This window comes from Scyliorhinus torazame, chromosome 5 (assembly GCF_047496885.1).
Source record: "Scyliorhinus torazame isolate Kashiwa2021f chromosome 5, sScyTor2.1, whole genome shotgun sequence".
NCBI lineage: Eukaryota > Metazoa > Chordata > Chondrichthyes > Carcharhiniformes > Scyliorhinidae > Scyliorhinus > Scyliorhinus torazame.
Window position 1 is genome coordinate 163,453,258 of NC_092711.1, and position 22,131 is coordinate 163,475,388.

The window sequence follows — 22,131 nt, forward strand, 5'->3', positions numbered from 1 at the left end:
CAGTAGTGTGAAAGTGTACAAACTCAGCAATAGCATGATGGGAAAAATAGCCAACTTATGTAACCATGTATAAGAAAGCTGTGTCAGCTATTACCAAGATCAGACCCTGACAAACTAGACAAAGCTAAGAATCCACATAATCATATCATACAAGGCCAGAAGAGGGAAAATAGTGCCTGACCTTAGTAAAACCTGATAACAAAGTCACGATCTAGGAATGTCCTAATAACACAACCTCCTCATGACCGAGGACCATCTGCGTCAAGGCATCATGAGTGCAGAGGTGAAAGCAAAATAGGACCACGTCTTAAACCCTCTAAAGACAAAATACTGCAAATAAGCCAAGTCAGGGTCTTTCCATGACAACATGTTTGTTCAGAAGTTATGACTGTATTGATTCCTTACTACTGATTACATTTTTGAACAAGGTCTGTTTTTGTAAAATGATACTGCTTTTGTATAAATTGAACGTTTTCTCCATGTCTTTGCGAGCTTGAGGAAGAATCAGCAGTTTTGCCTTAACTGCTCTCTCACTTCAAACTGTAGCCATACTGCATGCAGACTTTGGTCAATAAAGACTAAGTTATTTTTAAGAAAACAGAGTTGTAAAGTTGTTTTCTCCACAGTCTCGAAGTAGGAAAGATTTCCAATTCAACATTGGCGCTGCGAGCCCTCACCAATACCCTGCGTGACTTCCGTGGGGGACCTAACAAGTGATCGAGCAGCGACCCGGAGAGCGGAGACGGACGGCGCAACAAGGTAAGCTTTAACCTTGGTCTCTCTCTCTCTCTCGGATCGGTGCTGTGACCCCTCGTCCCTGACGGAGAACGCTGACAGGTGACGGTGTTCGAATCTAAATTTGACTGTGAGTAAAGTTCTTAGGGTCTGGGACCCGGTTGTCGTTCGTAGCCTAAGGTCAGGGACCCCCTGCTCTTGTTTCCCCCCCCCCCCCCAGGACAGGGATACAGAGGCTTGGCTAGGGTCAGGGACCAGATTTTGATTTTTGACTTTTAAATTTGCAAGGCAGTTTTTCCCCATTTTTTTTCTCTTTTAATTTTTTTTCCACTCCTTAAAAGTCATGGGCCAGAGCCTGGACAAAACGGAGGACAATTCTCCCTTGCTTTTTATGTGCACTACGTTCCCTGATCAGGAGCGCAATTTACGTCTCTTGTCTTCAGCTTTAAATAAGAAATTCGGAACTGAAGTTTGGCCACTAGGTGGTACCTGGAATTTAGAAAACTGCACCGCTGCAGAGACAGCCATTTGGTCTCGGAATGCCGGAGCCAAATGGAAGAAATTAATCACCAGATGGCAAAAAGAATCAGACAGATGAAACAAACTGTCCTTATTAATGAGTTAGAGGGACAATGCCCGTAGGAGAGGGATTGCTGATTATATAGACGGAGAAACCAAAGACTGGGAAACGTTGAAATTCGAATGTGGACTATGGTACAGGAAAGATCCTAAGAAACAAGGGGTGGATAATACTGCATCGGGTGATAAGCAGGAGGATCCTCCCACTACCTCTGGCATGCGTTGTTTCCCTATTCGGTTGATACAGAGGAGGAGGAGGAGGAGGAATTAAACCCCACGATGCCCCTATATCCGCCTCTTCCCACCTCCACGGTGCGGCAGCCCCGTTCTCACCCTCCCCCTTGTAACAACCTTGCTGCCGATAATCTCCCTGCTGCTATTTCTCCCGTAGCAACACGCACTCGCTCAAAAGCACCAACCCCCTTCCTCGATCAGCCCGTCACCTCTGTTAGTCAGGCTTTCCAAGAATTAACTATCCGCACAGCACCGGTAGAGGAGCCTTTTCCACCACCGCCTCCCCCTGCAAATTTTCCAATCCGACATCTCGTTAACCCTCGAGCGACTGATGATGACGACCAATTTATTGAGACATGGTAGACTTTTAAACCTCAGGAACTCTGTTTGATCATGGCTCACTGTCCGTCACATAAGACGGACCCAGAGGGCTTTACTGAATATCTGAGGAGAACTGCGACCGTGTATGGTGCTACCCCTAGGGATCAGTATTCCCTTATATTTTCGTCCCTTCCCCCAGATTTAGGTGAGAAATGGAAACGGGAATTAGGGGATCATGGGACCACATGGGATGCGTTTAAGACCAACAATCCATCAGATGAGGCGCAACTCACTTTAATGTTCCCAGCACTTAAGCGTGCTCTCCGTAAACCTGTAGATATCTCCAAAATTCTTGATTGTACACCCACTCCTAAGGAGGAGGGTCCTGAATTTTTTGACCGCTTTTGTGGAATTTACACTCTTTATTCTGGTGATGAGACTTTTAATGCGGGCTTGAAATCTCCCCAGTTCAATGCGCTGCTTATGCAGGTCGTGCTTGACCGCATAGCGACCAGTATTAAAACTAATAATATGGATTGGTCCGATAGCTCCAAATCCCACATGCGACGTGCTATCTCTTATTACTGGAGCAATGGCCGTGACAGAGAAGTTTTCAGAAGGGACCCTCCTACACCCAAAATAAAGTCGGAGTTTGTCCAGCGACCCCCTCGCAAGAACCCCCCACCATATGAACGTCACCATGGCCCTCCACGGCCTTGTCCTCCAACCCGAGACAGTGTCAATTGCTTTAATTGCAGACGGACGGGTCACTACGCTAGGGATTGCCCTGCTCCACGCAGAGACAGGGCACCCCCTCCACGGCGGTATGCTCCCTTCACTGACTCCCACCCCTATTGATTGGCCCGCTCCAATTTCACGGTTCTCTCTGGCGACCACTCTGAGGAACCCACAGCTACAATTCACATTGAGGGTATTCCCGTCCCCTTCCTCATTGATACAGGGGCAACTGCTTCTACGTTGAATTTGACGTTAGTTAAACAATATTGTTTTCCTCTCTCAGACGATTATGTGGAACTTTCTGGTTTTATGGGTGAGGGGTCTATATACCAACTCACGAAACCCCTTCTGGTTCAATTTAATGACCGTCAATGTTGTATTCCCTTCACTGTCACGCGTACCCTCGGTGTTAATCTTGCTGGCCGTGATCTGTTATGTCCCTTACAAGTTGAGTTTGTTTGCCTTGATGACGGCGTCACGATCTCCACGGCTCCACAAGTCCAGCCTCGAAATTTACCCCTTTTTTTCACTCCCGAATGGTGGTCCGTTGATTTTGATCCCTCCAATTTTTCGCCTCCCTTGCATGTTCCTCATCCACACGTGACCCTTTGCTATGACCACACGGGGTGCTCGCCCGATTTGGAGACCGTATACCAGGACTCCCTTGGGTCCACGGTGGCGGTTACTTTCATTGCTCATGCTGAGGGAAAAGAGGGCTCTGCATTTCTTGTTGAAGTGCCCCTCGTATTCTGGAAACAGTCTGGACTAGTGGCACCTCACGTTACCCTCACTGTCAATGCAGGCTACAGTGCCAGGTCACTGGGCTTTCTGGTTGCTACCCTCCAAGGAAAATGTGATCCTTTTTATACTGGACGACAGACCTTCCCTGAAGGCACGTTACAGTATTTTTCACAGCCCTTTTGTGTTGATGGTACATTGAACCACCATCGGACCAACCGTTCCCCATCCCCAGAGATTCCTGCAGACTTATGGGCTGCGTCCAATCATGAAGTGGGTCTTACTAATGTGCCTCCAGTTCTCATTAAGGTTAAGTCCGGTGTGCCCCTGCCCTCCATTTCTCAGTACCCTATTCGCCCTGACGCTGAGGAAGGAATCTCCAGCATGATACAGTCCTTCCTTCAACAGGGAATTTTGGTTCCGTGCCAATCGCCCTGTAACACTCCTATTCTTCCAGTTCATAAGGTTGGGCGGCCGTCTGAATGGCGTTTGGTCCAGGACCTCCGCTGTATCAATCAAATCGTTGAACCCTTGCATCCCCTGGTCACTAACCCGGCTACAACCCTCAGTAATATCCCGCCTGAGGCAGCTGTCTTTACCCTTGTGGACTTACAACACGCCTTTTTTGCGATACCCCTTGCCGCTGAATCCCAGTATTTGTTTGCCTTCACATTCAAAGGGCACCAGTACACTTGGACTAGGCTACCGCAAGGTTTCATTCATTCACCGACACTCTTCTCACAGGCACTGCACTCCCAATTAGCTACTTTGACACCCCCGGGGGGATCTACTATTATACAGTATGTCGATGACTTACTCCTTGCTAGCCCTGACTTTGCTTCTAACGAACGTGACTCCATTTATCTGCTCACCCGTCTGCATTCCTGGGGATATGTAATACCACCTAATAAAGTACACAAAGGACAGAGGCAGGTTAAATTTCTGGGCGTTCTGATAAGCGCTACTGAACGTTCCCTTACGCAGGATCGTATTACTCCCATTTTGCAAACCACACTTCCTACCTCGCCAAAGCAGATGAGAGCCTTTTTAGGTTTAGTGAACTTTTGCAGACAATGGATTCCGAATGTTACTGCTCATACCAAGGAGCTTACTCCTTATTCCTCCCAGAATTCACCCCTTAAGTTTGAACTACCCGATTTAGCACAGCAATCTTTTGTTACTCTCAAGAATGCGCTGGCTTCCGCCCCGGCTCCAGGAAGACCTCTTTATGACAGGCCCTTCCAGTTGTATGTTAATGTCCTGGACCTATGTGCCACGGGTGTCTTGACACAGGAACATGGTGACCAACACCGTCCGGTTTCCTATTATTCTACTAAATTGGATCCAGTAGCTTGTGGTTTGCCCCCCTGCACTCAAATTCTCACTGCTGTACATGTGTTAGCTCAGGCAGCCTCTAATTTAACCCTTCATCAGCCCGTGCATGTGTATACCTCACACTCTGTTGTGGCTCTCCTTACATCTCAGCAGACCCAGCATCTGACACAGGCCCACTTGAGCCGATATGAGGTCTCACTATTACAGAACCCATATCTGTCTTTCCATTACTGTTCCACTTTAAATCCCGCAGCATTCCTCGACCATCCCCCTGATGTACTTGTTGATCCACCACATGATTGTTTGCTTAGGAATCACTTCCTTACCGCACCTCGTCCCGATTTAACTGACCACCCTCTTGATAATCCTGATCTCACTTTTTATGTTGATGGCAGTTCTTCTATTTCCCAAATGGGTGTCCCGCAATCGGGGTATGCCATTGTTACAGACACTGACATTCTGGAAGCAGCTGCTTTCCAGATTCCAGTCTCGGCACAGAAAGCCGAGCTATTCTCCCTTACTAGAGCTTGTGTTCTGGCCAAAGACCAAAGTGCGAATGTGTACACAGACTCTAGGTACGCTTTTGGTGTCACCCACGATTTTGGCCGCCTCTGGCAGCAACGTGGATTCCTTACCTCTGCAGGTTCTCCCATTCTAAATGCTCTTTGGGTTAAAAATCTCCTCGTTGCTATTCAACTTCCTCGTCAACTGACTATCATTAAATGTGCTGCGCACACTTCCGGGGACACTCCTGTGCAATTAGGAAACGCCCGTGCTGATTCAGCCGCTAAGGCAGCGTCTGCATCAGCCCCTATGATTGTTCCCGCAGTGGGTACACAGGCTTTAAATCAGCTACCTATTCTAGCAGAAAAGGGCATGCCAGAGTTAGCTGAAATTCAAAGGTTACAGAGGGACGCCTCTGATTCTGAGCGCACACTATGGAAGTCAATGGGGTGTTCGCACTCGTTGACACAAAACCTCTGGCTTACCCCAGTAGGTCAAGTTTGTGTTCCAGATTCGTTATTGCCGATACTTATTGATTATTTGCATTCTTGTACCCATCTTGGCAAGGAGGGAATGGTACAGCTACTTTTGAAAACTTGGTGGCACCCAGATCTGAATACAGCAGCACAAATGCGGCTGGATCGATGTCTTATTTGCATGAAAAATAATAAGGGTAAAGGCATTAAATGCCCTCCCGGAACAACCCCCTTGCCAGATGCCCCTTTTGCCTGCATACAGCTGGATTTTATTGAATTACCTAAAGTACAATGCTATAAATATTGTTTAGTGATCATTGATGTATTTAGTAAATGGATTGAAGCCTTCCCCACCACCAACTGTACTGCACATACGGTGGTAAAATTACTATTTTTTTTTTTTTTTTTATAAATGTTTTATTGAAAATTTTTTCCCAAACAACAATTTTTCCCCTCTTACAAAGCAAACGCAACAATAACAATACAGAAATTTTAAACAATACACAAGTAACAAAACCCCTTTATCTTTAACCTAAACTAAACCCCCCCTCCCCCCCCCCCCCTCCCCCTGGGTTGCTGCTGCTGGTCATCTGTCTTCCCTCTAACGTTCCCCTAGGTAGTCGAGAAATGGCTGCCACCGCCTGGTGAACCCTTGAGCCGATCCTCTCAGGGCAAACTTTATCTGCTCCAGTTTAATGAACCCCGCCATATCATTTACCCAGGCCTCCAGTCCGGGGGGTTTCGCCTCCTTCCACATGAGTAGGATCCTGCGCCGGGCTACTAGGGACGCAAAGGCCACAACGTCGGCCTCTTTCGCCTCCTGCACTCCCGACTCTTCCGCAACTCCAAATAGAGCTAACCCCCAGCCTGGTTTGACCCGGGCCCTCACCACCCGCGAAATCACTCCCGTCACTCCCTTCCAATACCCTTCCAGTGCCGGGCATGCCCAAAACATATGTGCGTGGTTTGCCGGGCTCCCGCCACACCTCCCACATTTGTCCTCCACTCCAAAGAACCTGCTCAATCTTGCTCCCGTTATGTGTGCTCTATGTAGCACCTTAAATTGAATCAGGCTAAGCCTGGCGCATGAGGAAGAGGAATTTACCCTGCTTAGGGCATCAGCCCACATACCCTCCTCTATCTCCTCCCCTAGTTCTTCTTCCCACTTTCCTTTTAGTTCGCCCACCGACTCCTCCCCCTCTTCCCTCATCTCTCGGTAAATCTCTGCCACCTTGCCCTCTCCGACCCACACCCCTGAAAGCACCCTGTCCTGTATCCCCTGTGTCGGGAGCAATGGAAATTCCCTCACCTGTTGTCTAGTAAATGCCCTCACCTGCATATATCTCAAGAAATTTCCCCGGGGCAACTTATACTTTTCCTCCAATGCTCCCAAGCTCGCAAAAGTCCCATCTATAAATAAATCTCCCACCCTCCTAATTCCCAACTGGAACCAGCTCTGAAATCCTCCATCCATTCTTCCTGGGGCGAACCTATGGTTGTTCCTGATTGGGGACCCCACCAGGGCTCCCCGCACCCCTCTCTGTCGCCTCCACTGTCCCCAGATATTCAATGTTGCCGCCACCACCGGGTTCGTGGTAAACTTTTTAGGTGAGATCGGTAGCGGCGCCGTCACCAGCGCCTCTAAACTCGTCCCTTTACAGGACTTTCTCTCCAGTCTTTCCCACGCCGCTCCCTCACCCTCCATCATCCATTTACGTATCATTGCCACATTGGCGGCCCAATAGTAATCGCCCAAGTTCGGTAGTGCCAATCCTCCTCTGTCCCTACTACGCTGAAGGAACCCCCTCCTTACTCTCGGAACTTTCCCTGCCCACACGAAGCTCGTGATGCTCCTGTCTATTTTATTAAAAAAGGTCTTAGTGATTAGTATAGGGAGACATTGAAATACAAATAAGAACCTCGGGAGGATCATCATCTTAATTGCTTGCACCCTGCCCGCCAGCGATAGAGGCTGCATGTCCCACCTCTTGAAGTCCTCCTCCATTTGTTCTACCAACCGTGTCAGATTAAGTCTGTGCAAGGTTCCCCAGCTCCTAGCGATCTGAATCCCCAGGTATCGGAAGTTTCTTTCCACTTTCCTTAGAGGCAAGCCTTCTATCTCTCTACTCTGGTCCCCTGGATGTATCACAAATAATTCACTCTTCCCCATGTTTAGCCTATACCCCGAGAAATCCCCGAACCCCCTCAAAATTCGCATAACCTCTATCATTCCCCCCGCTGGGTCCGACACGTATAACAATAGGTCATCCGCATATAACGAGACTCGGTGTTCTTCTCCCCCTCTAATCACCCCTCTCCATTTCCTGGAGTCTCTCAACGCCATGGCCAGAGGTTCAATTGCCAACGCGAACAACAATGGAGACAGCGGGCATCCCTGTCTTGTTCCCCTATATAGTCGGAAATACTCCGATCTATGTCGACCTGTAACTACGCTTGCCGTTGGAGCCCCATAAAGAAGTCTAACCCAGCTAATAAACCCGTTCCCAAACCCAAACCTCCTTAACACTTCCCATAAATACTCCCACTCCACCCTATCAAATGCCTTCTCTGCGTCCATTGCCGCCACTATCTCTGCCTCCCCCTCCACTGGGGGCATCATTATCACCCCTAATAGTCGTCGCACGTTAACATTCAGTTGTCTCCCTTTTACGAACCCTGTCTGGTCTTCGTGCACCACCCCCGGGACACAGTCCTCTATCCTCGATGCCAGTACCTTTGCCAACAATTTGGCGTCCACGTTCAACAATGAAATGGGTCTATAGGACCCGCACTGCAACGGATCTTTATCCCTCTTCAAAATTAACGATATCGTCGCCTCCGACATCGTCGGGGGTAGAGTCCCCCCTTTCCTGGCCTCATTGAACGTCCTCACCATCAACGGGGCCAACAAGTCCACATATTTTCTGTAATACTCCACCGGGAACCCGTCTGGTCCTGGGGCCTTCCCTGCTTGCATGCTTCCCAGTCCCTTAATAACCTCGTCCACCCCAATCGGTGCCCCCAGGCCTACCACCCCCCGCTCCTCCACTTCCGGGAACCTCAATTGGTCCAGGAACTGCCGCATCCCCTCCTCTCCCTCTGGGGGTTGAGACCTATACAGTTCCTCATAGAAGGTCTTGAACACCTCATTTATCTTTCCTGCCCTTCGCACCGTGTCTCCCCTTTCGTCTCTAATTCCTCCTATTTCCCTCGCTGCTGCCCTCTTTCGCAATTGATGAGCCAACAGGCGACTCGCCTTTTCCCCATATTCATACCTCCTCCCCTGTGCCTTCCTCCACAGTACCTCCGCCTTTCTGGTGGTCAGAAGGTCAAATTCCGTCTGGAGTCGTCTCCTCTCCCTGTACAATTCCTCCTCCGGGGTCTCGTAAAATTACTATTGACAGAAATTATTCCCCGATTTGGGATTCCCAGAATGCTGAGCTCAGACAATGGAACACATTTTGTGGCTCGAATCAATTCTGAATTATGCGAAGCACTCAAAATTAAACAACAACTGCACTGCGCGTATCATCCACAGGCAGCAGGAATTGTAGAGAGAGCAAATGGGACCTTAAAAGAAAAATTATCTAAATTGACCGAAGAAACTGGATTAAATTGGTTAAAGATATTGCCTTTGGCACTGTTTCACATGAGGGTTACTCCACATTCGCGGTCCGGACTGTCAGCTGCAGAGATAGTCTACGGTTGGCCAATGAGGACTCCCTGGTATGCCCATGAAGAACCCCTAGAGGGAGTAGACCTCCACGTTATGGGAGATAAAATGCTGAGTTATTTGAAGCAATTAACATTTTCTTTAAAGTTTCTCCACTCGCAGGTAAAACAGGCCCATCTCCCAGCAGCAGCCGGAACAAAGATCCCTCGATATCCAGTAGTCAAACCAGGAGACTACGTGCTGATAAAGAATTGGGACAGAGAGAAGTTAGGGCAACGCTGGAGCAGCCCTTTTCAAGTATTGCTGACTACACCGACTGCCGTTAAACTCGAAGGACGTTCGAGTTGGGTACACCTATCGGATTGTAAGAAGATTGGTTTCAGCCCCAACGAGGATGCAGAATGAGGATCTTCATTATCACATTTGGACTATTTGGACTAATTGGTCTTAATGGCCATTCGACAGTAGGCGAACAAACTGACCAAGAGCTGCGTGCTAATAGCTTTCTATGTATGTCATATATTTATGCTGACAGATTGAATGTAAGTAACTGTTGGGTTAGTACCCGTATCCCCATCCATTCCAAGGAGGGGCTACCTCTCCAATCACTCCCATTCCGCTTAGCAGAAACAGTTGAGTGGGTACTGCGTCAAAACCGAACACAGGGGTTCGGTGGAGATATGAAAATTTGGAGATTGGCTGGCTATGGGATGACTAGATTTTTAGCCTGGTATCAACCTGGATATCCCCATGTTTCGAATCCCCCTGCCCTTACCATCCCATCGAGCACTGCGCAAGGATCCCGATGTTTTAGTAAATCAGGAGAAGGACCATCAATGGGGCAGAGTAGGTGTAATCTTACAACCGAATGGCAGGGACCGATACCAAACCCTCCAACAAGGGTATGTTTGTTCTTGATTGGTCCAGGGTGTGGAATAAAACATCAAATAGCTCATGGACGCATAATTCCCAGGTACCCTGGATGACAATGGCTGAGAATTTTACGGCCTATAACGAAGTGTAAGACAGCTGTGTCAGCTAAGTGCCAAGTTCAGACCCTGACAAACTAGACAAAGCTAAGAATCCACATAATCGTATCATACAAGGCCAGAAGAGGGAAAATAGTGCCTGACCTTAGTAAAACCTGATGACAAAGCCACGATCCAGGAATGTCCCAATAACACAACCTCCTCATGACCTAGGTCCATCTGCGTCAAGGCATCATGAGGGCAGAGGTGAAAAACAAAATAGGACCACGTCTTAAATCCTCTAAAGACAAAATACTGCAAATAAGCCGAGTCAGGGTCTTTCTATGACAACATGGTTGATCAGAAGTTATGACTGTATTGACATTTTTGAACAAGTTCTGTTTTTGTAAAATGATACAGCTTTTGTATAAATATTGAACGTTTTCTCCATGTCTTTGCGAGCTTGAGAAAGAATGAGCAGGTTTACCTTAACAGCTCTCTCTCTCTCTAACCTGTAGCCATCTGCATGCAGACTTTGGTCAATAAAGACGAAGTTAGTTTTATCGAAACCAAGGTGTAAAGTTGTTTTTTTCACAGTCTTGAAGGAGGAAAAATTTTAAAAGACAACAGTCAGCATGGATTTATGAAAGGGAAAATCATGCTTGACAAATCGACTGGAATTCAGCAAAATGAGGGAGATGTTGACGCGGAGCTGGGTTCGATTCCCGGGCAGAGCATGATGCTTTATTGTTGTCCAGCAAACCGTTCAACGAAGCTGAATCGCAGTTTCACAGAAAAGAGCTCTGCCAGAATCAGTTAAGTGAGATTTGTTGTTTCACATCAGAGCTTAAAAAGTCCAAGTGCAGCAGGTCGAGAACAAGTACAGATGCTGGAAGAGACGGAGAGATGTTGACGTCAGCCAAAATGTGGGTGGTAATGGGCCAGATGTTATTGCTCACCAGACACAAGTATCTCCCAGATTTGGGTGCAAATCTCGGGTGTGGCATCAGGAAAATTTCTCACTCAAATTATTCAGTGCATTGAGGTCTCAGGAGCTGAATACAACGAAAGAAGCATAAGTCATTTAGGGATTATGTAAATGCTGCGCGGAGGTTAAGTGAGCGGGGTATAATCTACCTGCATGTTTCTGAGCCTGTGCTCGGTGTATTGGGAGGTTTGCTCCTGGTTGGAGTGTCCACGGGATGGGCAGTAACCCGCTAATTGAAGCTGCAGTCCCCGCGTTCTGCTGGCAGCGGGTGACTGGAGAGTTTGGGTAAAATCCTGCTGCTTGTCCCTCTCACCCACTGTGGAGCCGGGGAAGAAAGAATCTCATTCAAAACTTGTGGAAGTATAAATGTCACAAGGCTGTGAGATGACGTGTGTTAATGTTTAACAACAAATCGGAACGTGGAAGCTTTGCCTCATAGTTACAGATGAGTAAGTTTCTTGCTTATGCCCAGTATGAAACAGGGGAGTTTGTGGATGTTAAGCAAACATGAGTTTCACGTCAGAAAAAGATCAACAAAAATTCTAATATTGATCAAAACTTAATTGCGGAAAGGATTAACTGTCAATGTTTTGAAAAATTGAAATGAGTTATTTGGAATTACTAATGAATGTCCGCCGGATGACGAGTTGTCAGTTTCACAGCAGCCACAGTGATAAGGTTGGTGGGTTTAGGAAATTGGAAGTTACACATGAGCAGCTTTTGGGACTATTTCACCTCACTGTCGATTTCATGTTCCAGCGAACAACAATCGGTGTTGTGATTGGCTGAAGATGTCACTTGTGTTCATTTTAAACATGTAATTTTGTATACTTCGAATGAAAACTCGGAAATCAAAATAAAAGGTGAGTGATATACTGTCAACCCAGGTTACGTTTTTTGTCGTTAGTTTCCCTGGTGGTCTAGTGGTTAGGGTTCGGCGCTTTCACCGCAGCGACCCGGGTTCGATTCCCGGTCAGGGAATGATCAATTATTGTTGTCCAGCAGAATGTTCAATGAAACTGAATCGCAGTTTCACAGAAAAGAGCTCTGCCAGAATCAGTTAAGTGATATTTGTCGTTTCACATCAGAGCTTAAAAAGTCACAAGTGCATCAGGTCGAGAACAAAGACAGAGGCAGGAAGAAACGGTCAGTGATTGGCTGCAAAGTGAGAGATTATGAAGCAAGCGAAATTTTGAGTGGTATTGGGCCAGATTTTGATGCTCACACAGACACAGTAATCCCCCCCCCCCCCCCCCCCCCCCCTCCTCCTATCAGGGTCAGAATCTCGGGCGTGATAACAAGAAAACTTCGAACTCAAATTATTCAGTCCATTGAGGTCACAGGAGCTGAATACAACAGAAGAAGCTCAAAGGAAATGATACTCACTGAGGGATTGTGTAAATGCTGCTCGGAGGTTAAGTGAGCGGGGTATAATCTACCTGCATGTTTCTGAGCCTGTGCTCGGTGTATTGGGAGCTTTGCTCCTGGTTACAGTGTCCCCGGGATGGGCAGTTAGCCGCTGGTTGAAGCTGCAGTCCCCGCGTTCTGCTGGCAGCGGGTGAATGGAGAATTAGGGTAAAATCCTGCTGCTTGTCCCTCTCTCACCCACTGTGGAGCCGGGGAAGAGAGAAACACATTCCAAAAGTGTAAATGTCACAAGGCTGTGAGATGACGTGTTGTGTTAATGTTTAACAACAAATCGGAACGAGGAAGCTTTACCTCATAATTACAGATGAGTCAGTTTTAATGTTCCTGCCCTGTCTGAAACAGTGGAGTTTGTGTATGTTCAGCAAACGTGATAGTTTCACTTCAGAAAAAGATCAACATAAACTGGAAACTTCAAATTTTGATCAAAACTTAATTGCGACAAAAAATGTTTTTAACAATTGAAATGAGTTATTTCTATTTACTGATGAATGTCTGCCGGATGTTGTGTTGTAAGTTTCACAGGAGCCACAGTGATCAAGTTGGTGGGTTTTGGAAATTGGAAGTTACACATGAGCAGCTTGTTGGGCTATTTCACCTCACTGTCGATTTCATGTTCCAGCGAACAACAATTGCTGTTGTGATTAGCTAAAGATGTCACTTCTGTTCATTCTAAATATGTAATTTTGTATATTTCTAATTAAAACTGGGAAATAAGAATGAAAGGCGAATGATATACTGTCAGACGGGTTAAAACTCTGTTTGTCAGTTTCCCTGGTTGTCTAGTGGTTAGGATTCGGCGCTCTCACCGCCGCGGCCCGGTTTCAATTCCCGGTCAGGGAATGATGAATTATTGTTGTCCAGCAGAATGTTCAATGAAGCTGAATCGCAGTTTCACAGAAAAGAGCTCTGCCAGAATCAGTTCAGTGACATTTGTCGTTTCACATCAGAGCTGAAAAAGTCACAAGTGCAGCAGGTGGAGAACAAAGACAGGGGCAGGAAGAAACGGTCAGTGATTGGCTGCAAAGTGAGAGGGATTATGAAGCAAGCGAAAATTTGAGTGGTATTGGGCCAGATTTTGATGCTCACACGGGCACAATAATCCACCCCCCCCCCCGCCCCCCCCCCAACGCCCGATCAGGGTCCGAATCTCGGGCGTGATGACAAGAAAACTTCGAACTCAAATTATTCAGTCCATTGAGGTCACAGGAGCTGAATACAACAGAAGAAGCTCAAAGGAAATGATACTCACTGAGGGATTGTGTAAATGCTGCTCGGAGGTTAAGTGAGCGGGGTATAATCTACCTGCATGTTTCTGAGCCTGTGCTCGGTGTATTGGGAGCTTTGGTCCTGGTTACAGTGTCCCCGGGATGGGCAGTTAGCCGCTGGTTGAAGCTGCAGTCCCCGCGTTCTGCTGGCAGCGGGTGAATGGAGAATAGGGTAAAATCCTGCTGCTTGTCCCTCTCTCACCCACTGTGGAGCCGGGGAAGAAAGAAACACATTCCAAACTTGTAAAAGTGTAAATGTCACAAGGCTGTGAGATGACGTGTTGTGTTAATGTTTAACAACAGATCGGAACGAGGAAGCTTTGCCTCATAATTACAGATGAGTAAGTTTTAATGTTCCTGCCCTGTCTGAAACAGGGGAGTTTGTTTATGTTCAGCAAACGTGATAGTTTCACTTCAGAAAAAGATCAACATAAACTGGAAACTTCAAATTTTGATCAAAACTTAATTGCGACAAAAAATGTTTTTAACAATTGAAATGAATTATTTCTATTTACTGATGAATGCCTGCCGGATGTTGCGTTGTAAGTTTCACAGGAGCCACGGTGATCAAGTTGGTGGGTTTTGGAAATTGGAAGTTACACATGAGCAGCTTGCTGGGCAATTTCACCTCACTGTCGATTTCGTGGTCCAGCGAACAACAATTGCTGTTGTGATTAGCTTAAGATGTCACTTCTGTTCATTCTAAACATGTAATTTTGTATATTTCTAATTAAAACTGGGAAATAAGAATGAAAGACAAATGATATACTGTCAGACGGGTTAAAACCCTGTTTGTCAGTATTCCTGGTGGTCTCGTGGTTAGGATTTGGCGCTCTCGCGGCCCCGGTTCAATTCCCGGTCAGGGAATGATGCTTTATTGTTGTCCAGCAAACCGTTCAACGAAGCTGAATCGCAGTTTCACAGGAAAGAGCTCTGCCAGAATCAGAAAAGTGATATTTGTCGTTTCACATCAGAGCTTAAAAAGTCACAAGTGCATCAGGTCGAGAACAAATACAGAGGCAGGAAGAAACGGTCAGTGATTGGCTGCAATGCAAGTGAGAGAGATGTTGACGCATCGCAAATCTGCGTGATATTGGGCCAGATGTTATTGCTCTCACAGACAGAAATATCTCCCCGATCTCGGTGCAAATCTCCAACGTGACGACAAGAAAACTTCTCACTGAAATTATTCAGTCCATTGAGGTCACAGGATCTGAATACACCTAAAGAAGCTCAAAGGATGTTCCACTGACTGAGGGATTGTGTAAATGCTGCTCGGAGGTTAAGTGAGCGGGGTGTAATCTACCTGCATGTTTCTGAGCCTGTGCTCGATGTATTGGGAGCTTTGCTCCTGGTTACAGTGTCCCCGGGATGGGCAGTTAGCCGCTGGTTGAAGCTGCAGTCCCCGCGTTCTGCTGGCAGCGGGTGAATGGAGAATTAGGGTAAAATCCTGCTGCTTGTCCCTCTCTCACCCACTGTGGAGCCGGGGAAGAGAGAAACACATTCCAAACTTGTGGAAGTATAAATGTCACAAGGCTGTGAGATGACGTGTTGTGTTAATGTTTAACAACAAATCGGAACGAGGAAGCTTTACCTCATAATTACAGATGAGTAAGTTTTAATGTTCCTGCCCTGTCTGAAACAGTGGAGTTTGTGTATGTTCAGCAAACGTGATAGTTTCACTTCAGAAAAAGATCAACATAAACTGGAAACTTCAAATTTTGATCAAAACTTAATTGCGACAAAAAATGTTTTTAACAATTGAAATGAGTTATTTCTATTTACTGATGAATGTCTGCCGGATGTTGTGTTGTAAGTTTCACAGGAGCCACAGTGATCAAGTTGGTGGGTTTTGGAAATTGGAAGTTACACATGAGCAGCTTGTTGGGCTATTTCACCTCACTGTCGATTTCATGTTCCAGCGAACAACAATTGCTGTTGTGATTAGCTAAAGATGTCACTTCTGTTCATTCTAAATATGTAATTTTGTATATTTCTAATTAAAACTGGGAAATAAGAATGAAAGGTGAATGATATACTGTCAGACGGGTTAAAACCCTGTTTGTCAGTTTCCCTGGTTGTCTAGTGGTTAGGATTCGGCGCTCTCACCGCCGCGGCCCGGTTTCAATTCCCGGTCAGGGAATGGTGAATTATTGTTGTCCAGCAGAATGTTCAATGAAGCTGAATCGCAGTTTCACAGAAAAGAGCTCTGCCAGAATCAGTTCAGTGACATTTGTCGTTTCACATCAGAGCTGAAAAAGTCACAAGTGCAGCAGGTGGAGAACAAAGACAGGGGCAGGAAGAGACGGACAGTGATTGGCTGCAAAGTGAGAGGGATTATGAAGCAAGCGAAAATTTGAGTGGTATTGGGCCAGATTTTGATGCTCACACGGGCACAATAATCCACCCCCCCCCGCCCCCCCCCCAACGCCCGATCAGGGTCCGAATCTCGGGCGTGATGACAAGAAAACTTCGAACTCAAATTATTCAGTCCATTGAGGTCACAGGAGCTGAATACAACAGAAGAAGCTCAAAGGAAATGATACTCACTGAGGGATTGTGTAAATGCTGCTCGGAGGTTAAGTGAACGGGGTATAATCTACCTGCATGTTTCTGAGCCTGTGCTCGGTGTATTGGGAGCTTTGCTCCTGGTTACAGTGTCCCCGGGATGGGCAGTTAGCCGCTGATTGAAGCTGCAGTCCCCGCGTTCTGCTGGCAGCGGGTGAATGGAGAATAGGGTAAAATCCTGCTGCTTGTCCCTCTCTCACCCACTGTGGAGCCGGGGAAGAAAGAAACACATTCCAAACTTGTAAAAGTGTAAATGTCACAAGGCTGTGAGATGACGTGTTGTGTTAATGTTTAACAACAGATCGGAACGAGGAAGCTTTGCCTCATAATTACAGATGAGTAAGTTTTAATGTTCCTGCCCTGTCTGAAACAGGGGAGTTTGTTTATGTTCAGCAAACGTGATAGTTTCACTTCAGAAAAAGATCAACATAAACTGGAAACTTCAAATTTTGATCAAAACTTAATTGCGACAAAAAATGTTTTTAACAATTGAAATGAATTATTTCTATTTACTGATGAATGCCTGCCGGATGTTGCGTTGTAAGTTTCACAGGAGCCACGGTGATCAAGTTGGTGGGTTTTGGAAATTGGAAGTTACACATGAGCAGCTTGCTGGGCAATTTCACCTCACTGTCGATTTCGTGGTCCAGCGAACAACAATTGCTGTTGTGATTAGCTTAAGATGTCACTTCTGTTCATTCTAAACATGTAATTTTGTATATTTCTAATTAAAACTGGGAAATAAGAATGAAAGACAAATGATATACTGTCAGACGGGTTAAAACCCTGTTTGTCAGTTTCCCTGGTTGTCTAGTGGTTAGGATTTGGCGCTCTCGCGGCCCCGGTTCGATTCCCGGTCAGGGCATGATGCTTTATTGTTGTCCAGCAAACCGTTCAACGAAGCTGAATCGCAGTTTCACAGGAAAGAGCTCTGCCAGAATCAGAAAAGTGATATTTGTCGTTTCACATCAGAGCTTAAAAAGTCACAAGTGCATCAGGTCGAGAACAAATACAGAGGCAGGAAGAAACGGTCAGTGATTGGCTGCAACAATCGGTGTTGTGATTGGCTGAAGATGTCACTTGTGTTCATTTTAAACATGTAATTTTGTATACTTCGAATGAAAACTCGGAAATCAAAATAAAAGGTGAGTGATATACTGTCAACCCAGGTTACATTTTTTGTCGTTAGTTTCCCTGGTTGTCTAGTGGTTAGGATTCGGCGCTTTCACCGCAGCGACCCGGGTTCGATTCCCGGTCAGGGAATGATCAATTATTGTTGTCCAGCAGAATGTTCAATGAAACTGAATCGCAGTTTCACAGAAAAGAGCTGTGCCAGAATCAGTTAAGTGATATTTGTCGTTTCACATCAGAGCTTAAAAAGCCACAAGTGCATCAGGTCGAGAACAAATACAGAGGCAGGAAGAAACGGTCAGTGATTGGCTGCAATGCAAGTGAGAGAGATGTTGACGCATCGCAAATTTGCGTGGTATTGGGCCAGATGTTATTGCTCTCACAGACAGAAATATCTCCCCGATCTCGGTGCAAATCTCCAACGTGACGACAAGGAAACTTCTAACTGAAATTATTCAGTCCATTGAGGTCACAGGATCTGAATACACCTAAAGAAGCTCAAAGGATGTTCCACTGACTGAGGGATTGTGTAAATGCTGCTCGGAGGTTAAGTGAGCGGGGTATAATCTACCTGCATGTTTCTGAGCCTGTGCTCGGTGTATTGGGAGCTTTGCTCCTGGTTACAGTGTCCCCGGGATGGGCAGTTAGCCGCTGATTGAAGCTGCAGTCCCCGCGTTCTGCTGGCTGCGGGTGAATGGAGAATTCGGGTAAAATCCTGCTGCTTGTCCCTCTCTCACCCACTGTGGAGCCGGGGAAGAAAGAAACACATTCCAAACTTGTGAAAGTGTAAATGTCACAAGGCTGTGAGATGACGTGTTGTGTTAATGTTTAACAACAGATCGGAACGAGGAAGCTTTGCCTCATAATTACAGATGAGTAAGTTGTATTGTTTATGCCCAGTCTGAAACACGGGAGTTTGTGTATGTTCAGCAAACGTGATAGTTTCACTTCAGAAAAAGATCAACATAAACTGGAAACTTCAAATTTTGATCAAAACCTAATTGCGACAAAAAATGTTTTTAACAATTGAAATTAGTTATTTCTATTTACTGATGAATGTCTGCCGGATGTTGTGTTGTAAGTTTCACAGGAGCCACAGTGATCAAGTTGGTGGGTTTTGGAAATTGGAAGTTACACATGAGCAACTTGTTGGGCTATTTCACCTCACTGTCGATTTCATGTTCCAGCGAACAACAATTGCTGTTGTGATTAGCTAAAGATGTCACTTCTGTTCATTCTAAATATGTAATTTTGTATATTTCTAATTAAAACTGGGAAATAAGAATGAAAGGCGAATGATATACTGTCAGACGGGTTAAAACTCTGTCAGTTTCCCTGGTGGTCTAGTGGTTTGGATTCGGCGCTCTCACCGCCGCGGCCTGGGTTCAATTCCCGGTCAGGGAATGATGAATTATTGTTGTCCACCAAACCGTTCAACGAAGCTGAATCGCAGTTTCACAGAAAAGAGCTGTGCCAGAATCAGTTCAGTGACATTTGTCGTTTGACATCAGAGCTGAAAAAGTCACAAGTGCATCAGGTCGAGAACAAATACAGAGGCAGGAAGAAACGGTCAGTGATTGGCTGCAATGCAAGTGAGAGAGATGTTGACGCAAGCACAAATCTGCGTGGTATTGGGCCAGATGTTATTGCTCTCACAGACAGAAATATCTCCCCGATCTCGGTGCAAATCTCCAACGTGATGACAAGAAAACATCTAACTGAAATTATTCAGTCCATTGAGGTCACAGGATCTGAATACACCTAAAGAAGCTCAAAGGAAATGGGGGGAGCAGATACGTGGAGATTTAGCCGGCCGGCAGCGAGGGAGTTCTCGTCCTCCTCCCACGTCCACAAGGTGTACTCACGAATTGACTACTTTGTTGTGAGTCTGGAGCTGCTGGCCGGAATGGTGGGGGCAGAATATTCGGCAATTGCCAGATCGGACCATGCTCCGCACTGGGTAGACCAGCAGTTTTGTAAGGACAGCTTTCAGCACCCACCATGGAGGCTGGAAGTTGGACTTTTTGCAGACGAGGCGGTGTATGAGAAGCTGGAGAAATGCATGCAGAATTACCTGCAGGTGAACAATACTGGAGAAGTCTCAGCAGCGGGAGGCACTGAAGGTAGTGGTGAGAGGGGAGCTGATTTCAACCCGGGTGTACAGGGACAGGACAGGTAGGGCTGAGACGGACCGACTCATTAAGGAAATTCTACGGACGGACAGGAGTTACGCGGAATCCCCGAAGCCAGAGTTACTCAGGAAACGACAGAGGCTGCAGGCCGAATTTGGGGTGCTGACTACAGGCAAGGCTGTAGAGCAGCTTAGAAAGGTAACGGTGATTTATGAGCATGGGGAGAAGGCCAGTAGAATGCTTGCACAGCAACTGAGGAAGAGGGAAGCGGCTAGGGAAATAGGGAGGGTAGTGGATGGGGTAGGTAATCTAGTGGGTGTTCCAGCAGGGCTGAACAAGGTCTTTAGGGACTTTTGTAGGAACCTGTACACTTCGGAACCACCCGGGGGAATGAGGCGATTCCTGGACGGACTGACCTTCCCAAGAGTGGGGAGACGTTGGTGAACGGACTGGGGGCCCTGGTCAGGATCGAAGAGGTATTGGGGGCCAGAAGGTCATGCAATTGGGTAAAGCCCGGGGGCCGGGCGGGTATCCGGTGGAGTTTTACAAAAAATTTGCTGGGATAGTGGGGCCAGTGCTGGTCAGGGTCTTTAACAAGGCAACAGACAGAGGGAGTTTACCCCTGACGATGTCGCAGGCCACCATCTCGCTCATTCTGAAACGGGATAAGGACACGGAGGCCTGTGGGTCATACAGGCCGATCTCTTTGATTAACGTAGACGCCAAGCTACTGGCCAACATTTTGGTGACCAGAGTTGAGGACTGTGTACCGGATGTAACTGTGGAGGACCAAACCGGGTTTGTAAAGGGGAGGCAGCTGGTGGCCAACATAAGAAGGCTGCTCAACGTGATTATGATGCCCCTGGAGAGTAGGGAGGTAGAGATAGTGGTAGCCATGGATGCTGAAAAGGCTTTTGACCGGGTCGAGTGGGATTTTCTGTGGGAGGTACTAGGATGGTTCGGGTTCAGGGCGGGGTGTTCATCGACTGGGTTAGGCTATTGTATCAGGCCCCGGAGGCGAACAGGACAACATCGGACTACTTTAGGCTGCACCGTGGGACAAGACAGGGCTACCCTCTCTCCCCACTACTGTTTGTGCTGGCCATAGAGATTGCACTGAGATTGCACCGTAGAATTGCACTGAGATCTTCTAGGGGCTGGAAAGGGCTAGTCCGGCGGGGGGGGGGGGGAGTGGAACATAGAGTCTTGTTATATGCAGATGATCTGCTGTTATATGTATGTATCCGACCCAATGGTGGGGATAGACGGTATTATGGCAACTCTGAGAGAATTTAGCCGGTTCTTCGAATACAAATTGAACATGGCTAAGAGCGAGTTGTTTGTAATTCAGGCGAGGGGGCAGGAGAGTAGGCTGAAGGGGTTGCCGTTCAGGCTGGTGGGGGAGAGTTTCCAATATTTGGGGATTCAGATGGCACGGGACTGGGGCAAGTTGCACAAGCTCAACCTGTCCCAACTGATGGAACGAGTGAGGGAGGAGGTCCGGAGGTGGGATGCGCTCCCACTGTCATTGGCGGGGAGGGTGCAGACTGTTAAGATGACGATTCTCCCGCGGTTCTTGGCTGATCTTTTGTGGACTCAGCTCCACTTTCCGGCCCGAACACCATAACCCTTAATCCCTTTATTCTTCAAAAAACTATCTATCTTTATCTTAAAAACATTTACTGAAGGAGCCTCTACTGCTTCACTGGGCAAGGAATTCCATAGATTTACAACCCTTTGGGTGAAGAAGTTCCTCCTAAACCCAGTCCTAAATCTACTTCCCCTTATTTTGAGGCTATGCCCCCTAGTTCTGCTTTCACCCGCCAATGGAAACAACCTGCCTGCATCTATCCTATCTATTCCCTTCATAATTTTATATGTTTCTATAAGAATCCCCCCTCATCCTTCTAAATTCCAACGAGTACAGTCCCAATCTACTCAACCTCTCCTCGTAATCCAACCCCTTCAGCTCTGGGATTAATCGAGTGAATCTCCTCTGCACACCCTCCAGTGCCAGTACGTCCTTTCTCAAGTAAGGAGACCAAAACTGAACACAGGATACTACCGACCATGCGTAGAGGTAGGTACTAGAAAGGGTTAATGAGCTACAATTCTCTGGAGCTTGGTGCACAACACAACATGAAGAAAGAGGATAGACTTCAGTCAACAGAACAAGAGACAGCTCCACAGTCACCTGGAAGCTGAGAGCTGGTGATCCAGAGTGAACGGACTGATCCACTGCCTGTTAATTATTGTGATTTTGTACTTATTACAATTAACTTAATAAATTCTGTGACAATATTCTTGTACCCGGAATG

The 22,131-nt window shown here is 46.7% G+C and overlaps 1 long non-coding RNA gene and 5 other non-coding genes across 8 annotated transcripts in view; all 6 read left to right on the forward strand.

Moving 5' to 3' along the window:
• LOC140420375 (uncharacterized) overlaps positions 1 to 10,870 on the forward strand; it is a 36,756-nt gene extending 25,886 nt beyond the window's left edge. For all 3 annotated transcript variants that reach the window (XR_011946329.1, XR_011946327.1, XR_011946328.1), the window contains exons 2-3: positions 627 to 759; positions 9,481 to 10,870. This is a non-coding gene — a long non-coding RNA (uncharacterized lncRNA). The remainder of the gene's footprint in view (positions 1 to 626; positions 760 to 9,480) is intronic.
• Positions 10,871 to 12,198: 1,328 nt separating this feature from the next.
• On the forward strand, positions 12,199 to 12,270 carry trnae-uuc (transfer RNA glutamic acid (anticodon UUC)). Its single transcript has one exon. It is a non-coding gene; the product is annotated as a tRNA-Glu (tRNA).
• Positions 12,271 to 13,485: 1,215 nt separating this feature from the next.
• On the forward strand, positions 13,486 to 13,557 carry trnae-cuc (transfer RNA glutamic acid (anticodon CUC)). The gene has a single exon. It is a non-coding gene; the product is annotated as a tRNA-Glu (tRNA).
• Positions 13,558 to 16,053: 2,496 nt separating this feature from the next.
• trnae-cuc (transfer RNA glutamic acid (anticodon CUC)) lies at positions 16,054 to 16,125 on the forward strand. The gene has a single exon. It is a non-coding gene; the product is annotated as a tRNA-Glu (tRNA).
• A 1,616-nt stretch (positions 16,126 to 17,741) lies between these two features.
• Positions 17,742 to 17,813, forward strand: trnae-uuc (transfer RNA glutamic acid (anticodon UUC)). The gene has a single exon. It is a non-coding gene; the product is annotated as a tRNA-Glu (tRNA).
• Positions 17,814 to 19,013: 1,200 nt separating this feature from the next.
• On the forward strand, positions 19,014 to 19,085 carry trnae-cuc (transfer RNA glutamic acid (anticodon CUC)). Its single transcript has one exon. It is a non-coding gene; the product is annotated as a tRNA-Glu (tRNA).
• Positions 19,086 to 22,131: the final 3,046 nt, after the last annotated feature.